The sequence below is a fragment of the Cebus imitator genome, unplaced genomic scaffold (assembly GCF_001604975.1).
Source record: "Cebus imitator isolate Cc_AM_T3 unplaced genomic scaffold, Cebus_imitator-1.0 Scaffold780, whole genome shotgun sequence".
NCBI lineage: Eukaryota > Metazoa > Chordata > Mammalia > Primates > Cebidae > Cebus > Cebus imitator.
The window spans coordinates 20,032-26,694 of record NW_016108095.1 but is presented as its reverse complement, the minus strand read 5'-3'; the positions used below and the strand labels follow the sequence as shown (position 1 = coordinate 26,694).

Below are 6,663 nucleotides of genomic sequence, written 5' to 3'. Positions count from 1 at the left end.
AAAAAAAAAAAAGAAGTAATTTTGGCTTTGAAACCATGTGACAAATATTAATGTTTATTTACACAATATTTTCAATGGATAATGTTTGTTTTTTAATATCTATGATATTATAAAAATATAAAATGTAGATAATAAACAATCATTCTGCTGTAAGCTAATATAAGCTCATAGGGAAAATGAATATGTTTAATTAAATTTAGGAAAAATGTATAGTTAAAGCATCTGGATTACAATGATAAGGACCAATAAACATAACGTTTTTTACTATTCCAAAAAAAAAAAAATAAATAAAAATCCATGCTCCCTCACCTGCACCAAATTTCCAACTTTCTGGAATCCCCTCCCACACGGTGGGAGGTCCCTCTGGGATTTCCCCTCTGGAATCCCCTTCCACACTCTTCGTGGAAGCCTTTCTCTTCTTTCCTTCTCTTTTCTCTACCTAAATAAAATTACCTTTCTGCAACACTGTTTTTGGTCCAGAATTTAACTTTGCAAGTATACAGTGCAGCTGAAGCAGTCCCACTGCTTATTCTTTAAGAGGTTGGAGGTCAAGAATGCACAACATCCAAGAAGAAACCGGGTTATAGTTATTATAATAGAAACTAAAAGCCATATTATTTCACATGTATGCTTTACAACTTAAAAAGAGCTTTACTGACATGTTATTTAGGCCTCTTTTTTTTTTTGCCAGTATAAAATACCTTGTTTATGAAGGTACTTTTTAAATGAGTAGTTTTTAGAAATGTGAATGTATGATTTTGGAAACTTCATGCTGATTGTTATTTTTAGGATTGCTTATCACCCTTACCCATGAAGTGGGTAAAGTTGGTCAAGTAGATCTCCTCATCTTTTCACACATGAGTAATTTGGATCTCAGAAAAGCTAAGTGGCTTATCAAAGACTCAGAGCCACTCAGGATGAATCTGTAAAGGCACATCTTATGTCTATGGCTATTTTGTTTTATTTTAAAAACTGCTTTAAACCACTGAGATGAAAATGACAATCAAACTAATCAAAATTATTATTAAATTCTATAAACCCATCTTATGTTCTTTCCTGATGCCAAGTACTAGAGTCATAAAGATGAATAAAATGTGGTTTCTCTCCTGTGTAGCTCACTCACTGGTGGAGATGGTGGATCAGGCTAGACATACAGGTAAATAATTTCAAGATATTATGATACATCTCACTGTAGAAGTTTATTAAAAAGTATGTGCCCTGGGGGAAAAACCAAAGACCAAAACATGATCTTCTGATTGAGGTTGTAAGAAAGGGAGCAGGGGGCCTTAAGCTGTATGGTAGAGGCAGGAAGGGAGTTGTTGAGTAGATTATGATGGGCATCACACAGTGTGCAGAACTGTGTTAGGGTTAGGGCTAGGGTTAGGATTAAGGTTTAGGGTTAGAGTTAAAGATTAGGGGTTAGGGTTAGGATTAGATAGATTTTATTCATAAAACTACAGGGAAAGAGAGACTCCAGTGTAGAGCTGGGCTCAATTCCAAATACAACCAGAACAAGTGGAGATTTTTAGCCAAAAAACAAAATAGAGTCTTGGGGAACATGGATGGATGGAAAATTGACAAGAGGAGACATCAAGTCTGGGAGGATTCTGGCTGAACTAACCTGATGGGATTCTTACCAGAGGCAGACAGGTAGGCAGTCAGGCATCACCTGGGGGATGGTGGAGGTAAGAAGTTTGATCAGATGTCAGGTATCAGGGGTAAAGAATTCTCTCCTAAACCTTCCTAACAGTACTCCTATTAAAACTCCATTATGCAGGGAAGTACGTGACAGGCCTTGTTGGGTAGAAGGCCCAAGGGAGCATGGTTAAAGTTTGGTCAAGCAAAGAATCTTGATTGGTGTCTTGGCTTGGCTTCTTGGAGCTTGCTGGATCTCTATTTCAATGTCTTTTGTAATTTTTAGAAAACTTTGAACCATCATATCTTCAAGTATTCATTCTGACCTATTTCTTTCCTACTTCTAGGCCTCAATCACATGTGTGCTAGTGTGCTTGATAGCACTCAGGCCTTGGATAATGTTTTTTGTTTGTTTACGTGTTTGTGTTCCATTGTGGGTCATTTTACTGGCCTATCAAATTTCATGGTTTCCTTCCTCAGCTATAGAGTTGACTAATAATCCCACTGAAGAAAGTCTTCACCTGTTTTGCCATGCTTTCTCATATCTATGATTTCCTTTTTATCTTTTTCACACAACTTCTTTCTCACTGCTGAAATTCCCCCTGTATTCAGGCATGTTGCCACCTTTTCCACTAGAGCATATGTTAGTGATAAATCCATTTATTTAATTGTTAGTTTATTTGCTTATTTTTTAACTATTTACTTGTAAATTTTTATTTATCTGTATCTTTGTCATAAAGAATCTGTCTCCATTTTTTGGTGTTTGACTGTTGACAGCTTCTGAGCTCTAGCCCTCCCTCTTTCCCTCTGCCAAGCATTTGGGTGTGCTGACAAGAAAGCCCAGGTTTTCCCTCCTCTGGTGCTTGCAGGAGATTCAAGCCATGTAAGCCCTTCCTGTGCACAGGAATCTTCACCTGGGGCCATCCCCTACCACCATGAATCCTCAGGACTCTTCCAGCTCTCTCAAGCCAATTTTGGGCCTGCAAGGGAGATCTGTCCTGTTCTCCCCAGAATGTCTCACTATGTGGGTAAAATAAACCTTTTAACACTCTCCTGTGGTATGTGTTGGCCTCATTAGTTTCAACATGTGAACCAAACTTGGGGTGAGAATCCATCCTCCATAGTGGCCACGACAGACAGCAAGTTTCAATATTTAAGTCATCTCTGAGTCTGGTCCTGTTGATTATTGTGTCTGTTGACAGTGGTTTTGTGTGTGTGTGTGTGTGTGTGTGTGTGTGTGTGTGTGTGTTGCATAATCTCTGAATGCCAGACAACCTGCCCAGAGCAGCAGGGGCTGAGGCACATGTGATGATGTGTGGCCTTCAGCTCCCCTCCTCTCAGGCCCCGGTGTGGTGCTGAGTTGGTCTGGTCAGAGGTGAGCTGGGCTTGAGCTGTGTCATCCATGGCACCCTTCCTGGCAGCATTGGCTTCCGGCACCTCCAGCGTGACCTTATGTGACCTTGCGTGGTGCCATCTTCAGCCTTCCCTGTGCATCTGTACCCACTGGCAGCCCTGGGGCTTTTTCTCCTCAGCCAGCTGTGACAGGTGGTTTCCTGAGGCTGCGAATTGAGGGTGGGCAGACTTGGCTCTCCATGCAGCCCCCAGTCTGAGAAGCCCGTGTTGCTGGACGCACAGTCCACACTTTCTCAGTGACCTCCTCCCACCACAGCTCCCCGCTGCCCATGTGGGGTGGTGGGTCCTGCGGGGGACGGAGGGGACCTTCAGGGGTCTGGGTGCAGCCGTTTACTGCGTCTCCTCCAGGAGTGGGCGCTTCCCCTTCACCTCTCCCGCCACAACCCATCTGCCTGGGCCCTGCCAACAGCAGGTCTGCCGCCCCCACCGGGTGGCATCGGCTCAACAGGCGGGAAAGGTCTGGGTGGGCTCTGCGCCTTTCTTCCAGCCGAGGGCCCCGCGCCTGCACCCGGGAGCGTCCTGGGAGCCGCCCGCCAGTCCGTAGGGCCAGTGGAGCTCCGGCAGCTCCTGCAGGGGACGCGCTTCCAGCGCACAGGGCTGGCCGGCCTCTGCAGCCTAGGGCCGCCCCGCGCCGGGTCCGCCTATGTCAAACGCGGGACGTGAGTCCTGAGCGTGCGGCACCCCGTCCGTGTGTTAAACGCTGGATCTGAGCTCTCCTGGGCCTGCAGCGCCTCTTCCTCTGTGCCTGCTCCACCTGAGCCCGGGCTCCCGCCTGTGCCCAGGTCGTTCTACGCCTTCCAGGCTGCTCGGCCACCCTGGACTCGGCTCCTCAGCGGCTTCGGAAGAACTACGGTCTGACGGCTTCGCGGGCCTTTTCGCTGTTGGGTTGGAGGGACACCTTCTGGCTTCTCCTTCCTCAGCCGGCCTCTGATTTCCACTCCTGCCCTGTGGAGGCCTTTTCTGGGACAGGGAGGCTGACGAACGCCGTCCTGAGTGCTGAGGCTCCATGGACCATGTGGGCAACTCGGTCTGTTCGGGGGCCTTTCTCACCCTGAGCTGTTCTGCTTCTCGACGGAGAAGCATCATCTTTCCCCTTTCCATAACTTGGAAGCTTTGGAGGATCAAGTGATGGGTAAGTTGTGAAAAAGTCCCCTGTTAAACTCTTAAGTTTAGCTGTAAGTAAATCATTCTACACGTTAGTGGTTCCTGTGATTTTCTTCCACATAGAAAGTAAAAGTCTAGAGAGAATGACTTTTACCAGGAATCCAGATCTTATCTGTCCCTTCAGAAGACGGTTTAGTATTTTAAGCATATTCCTTTTCATTTGTTTATGCATTCATTCCACATACACACTAAAATATTTCTTAATAAAACACCAATTTGAGGAATTCATGGATCCCTGACTGAAGCTACGAGCCCCTTCTATGAGACCTAAGTGCTTTTTTGAGGAAGGACATGATTAAATAAATCAGTAACAGGCAGGGGTGCTGTGGCTGCTCAGAGATGAGGCAATATCTGGGGATCTCCTGCTGAAGGTAGAGGGATGGTGGAGATTGCTCTGCAGAGGGAGAAGGAAGGGATGCAGGATGGGACCCTCGGAGGTCCAGGGAGGTCTCTGAGATCCTGGGGAGGAGTGGGACTATACACAGGCAGGCTGCCTGCTGTCTTCAATGGGGATCAGCTTCCTCAGGACTGGACGAGGTCCTGGTGGACTGAGCCATCTGGTGGGCACGGGGAACCAGTCATTCAGAGTAGGAAATTATCCCACTGCTCTAATCTGAGGCTGTTACAGAAAATAGAGAGTGAACCATTATAGTCCTGGCAAATATGTGGATTAGCACGTAAGAGAGATTCAGCTGCAAAGGTGAGAGTTACCACTGGATCCATGTCCACGTTACCAGGGCTAAGACCCATATGATTGCCACATGTCCCACCCCATACTGGCAAGCGTGTGTCCAGGGTGACATATATTCAGCAGCCAGTGTGGCACAGGCAGCCACTGTATGACATACCTCCACTGGCCAGGATGTCCTGGCACCCCCTCCACATGCCTGTCTGTCTCATTCTTTTGCACCCCAAAGAACAGAGAGGACCAAAGGTTCCTGACTTAATTACACCATGTCAGAGCTTTCTGGAGGCAGGAGCATCTTCACTGGAGATACATCTTCTAGTGACAAAAACACTTAAATGCCTTCCTGAAAATTCTCATGAAAAAGTAAGGATTCGGGCCACTATTTGACAGCAAAAGAGTCAGGTTCTGGGACAGCTGGAGGCAGTGGTGGTAACAGGAATAACTTTCCAAAGGGAACCTGTTTTGCGAACCGTCCTTTCCAGTAGAGATGGGCAATGTGCTTTGTTTGGAACAGTGCCAGACTGGCTTCCTATTGCCCAGGATTTTACTCTTTAGTTAAAAGGGTTGTCAATCTCAAAGACTTTTCAACTACAGGATCATCGGGTTCTGAAGAGTCTCATGTGACCTCTGCACCTCCAGATACATGCTTTCAAACAGTGTGGACTGATGAAACTATGGGACCAGTTGGACCTCAACATAGAGGTTCCAGCTTCCTGGGAACATAGGTTTTGATTGTCACCTCAATGGGACGGTTTCACTGAAGAAAGCCTGGTTCATAAAACTTTGCCTGATAGTCTAGCAGAACCTTTATCAGGTGAAAGACAAGTTTGTAATGGCACAATGTGTGAATGAATTTTAGGGTAATGAGGCACCTGTTGAACACAAAATTAACAGCAAAGAAACTTACTTTGAAAGTGCCAGAGTAGAGTGTGCAATACAGATATGCCCAGAATTGCTGCAAGAGATTTTGAATCACAGTTTTCTGAAGTTGCTAATAGCAAATTAATGATTCTGACTGTAACACAAAAAACTAAGAGTGATATGATTGGTTAGAATGGAGAAGTAGAAATTGAAAGAGAAGTTCTCTTAGAAAAATTCATCAGTGGTGCCAAGGAAATTTGCTATGCTCTTCAAGCTTAGGGATATTGGGCTGACTTTATTGATCCATCATCTGGTTTGGCATTTTTGGGCCAAAAAAAAAAAAAAACCCTTTTAAAAAAAAAGAACCCAACGAAAATTAAGAATCCCTGGCGAAGAACCTGGAAGCCAGAAAAAGAATTGGCAAAGTCTCTGGGGTGCCCATGTAGTTATGGGAAGTGTCTTCACTAATGCAACACCAGACAGCAGTATTATGAAGAAATCAAGTGGAAATTAGCAGAAATGTCCATTTATTTGCTGCATTATTTGTATGTAATATTTGGGTTGAACTATAAAGACTGTGAGACTAAAGGTTTTTAAAAGATGCTTATTTCTAAGTATTTATTTCAACATTTATGAATTCACAACATTGGCAAGTGATTTGTGATTTTAAAATTGCAAACGTTCATTATTCATATGATAATTGAATATGTGTTGAGTATATCCACATTGTATAGGATGTGGTAATTAGTTTGTAACCAGGGTATGATCTACTATGGTTATTTTTCCCCTTTATTGGGAAAAAGCCTCAGTTTTAATTATTTTCTTTAAAAAATAAATCACACGTTTGGTTATGAAAAAAAGGTAAGGATTCATGAGTCAGAATTCTGAATCCTGCATACTGT

The 6,663-nt window shown here is 44.3% G+C and overlaps 1 pseudogene; it reads left to right on the top strand.

The window, feature by feature from the left end:
- The first annotated feature begins 5,387 nt into the window (after positions 1-5,387).
- Positions 5,388-6,275, top strand: LOC108297207 (annotated as a pseudogene).
- Positions 6,276-6,663: the final 388 nt, after the last annotated feature.